The sequence below is a fragment of the Geosmithia morbida genome, assembly GCF_012550715.1.
Source record: "Geosmithia morbida isolate 1262 chromosome Unknown scaffold_17, whole genome shotgun sequence".
NCBI classification, from domain to species: Eukaryota; Fungi; Ascomycota; class Sordariomycetes; order Hypocreales; family Bionectriaceae; genus Geosmithia; species Geosmithia morbida.
The window spans coordinates 418,439-419,302 of record NW_023336204.1 but is presented as its reverse complement, the minus strand read 5'-3'; positions in this window follow the sequence as shown (position 1 = coordinate 419,302).

Genomic DNA, 864 nt, shown 5'->3' with positions numbered 1-864 from the left:
TATAAGGAACGATGTATATATCAGGAATATATATGTGGAACGTGTGGAGGAATATGAAGGAGGAATGAGGCGCATGTGGGAGGGAGATGAACAAGAGGAAGAGGAAGAAGAGGAAGAAGAAGGAGAAGAAGAAGAAGAATATTATTGATTCTGTTGGTTGTTAATTCTCTCATGTTGGAGGGTCGCGTTGGGGGGGGGGGGGGGGGGGGGTTGGAGGTCTTGAAGAGGAATGGGTTTGACGTGCTGCGGCCAGGTGTTTTCTGCTGTATACTCTGTACACGTCGTATCTATCACTACGATGCATGTATAGGTCTATATTATATGTATACCATATATACAGACATACAAAAAACATACACAATATACGCACACACATACATGTACATGTATATATTTATATATGAATACAAGATTGAAATACCATCATACGACCTCCTCTCACCCTGTGACTTCCTCTTCTTCCTCTTCCTCTCCTTCTCTTCTCGTGCGTACGTACATACGAACAACCATGTCATGGATGGCATCTTCCTCGGGCCGGATCTGAACGGGGGCAACAGAGTTGGCATATCCAGCCGTTTTGCCTGGGTGGCGGACGGGTGAATTGGCGGATACAGAGATTAGGTTTTACGACTGTCAGGTCGGTAATAGTAATCACTCCGTCTCTCACTTCTTCCTTCATTTTTCCCTGTGTAAGAGAGGAATTTGCTAGTGATAGCGGCGGTGTTTTGCAGTCGTCCGACGGCATCTTCCGTATCGGTGCCGAGACTTTTTTCTTCTTCTTTCTTTCTCGGTCTTCTTCTTATTCCCTTTTTCTATTTCTATCTCTACTTCTTCTCCTTGTCTGCTGTCCCTTCATTGTCGGAG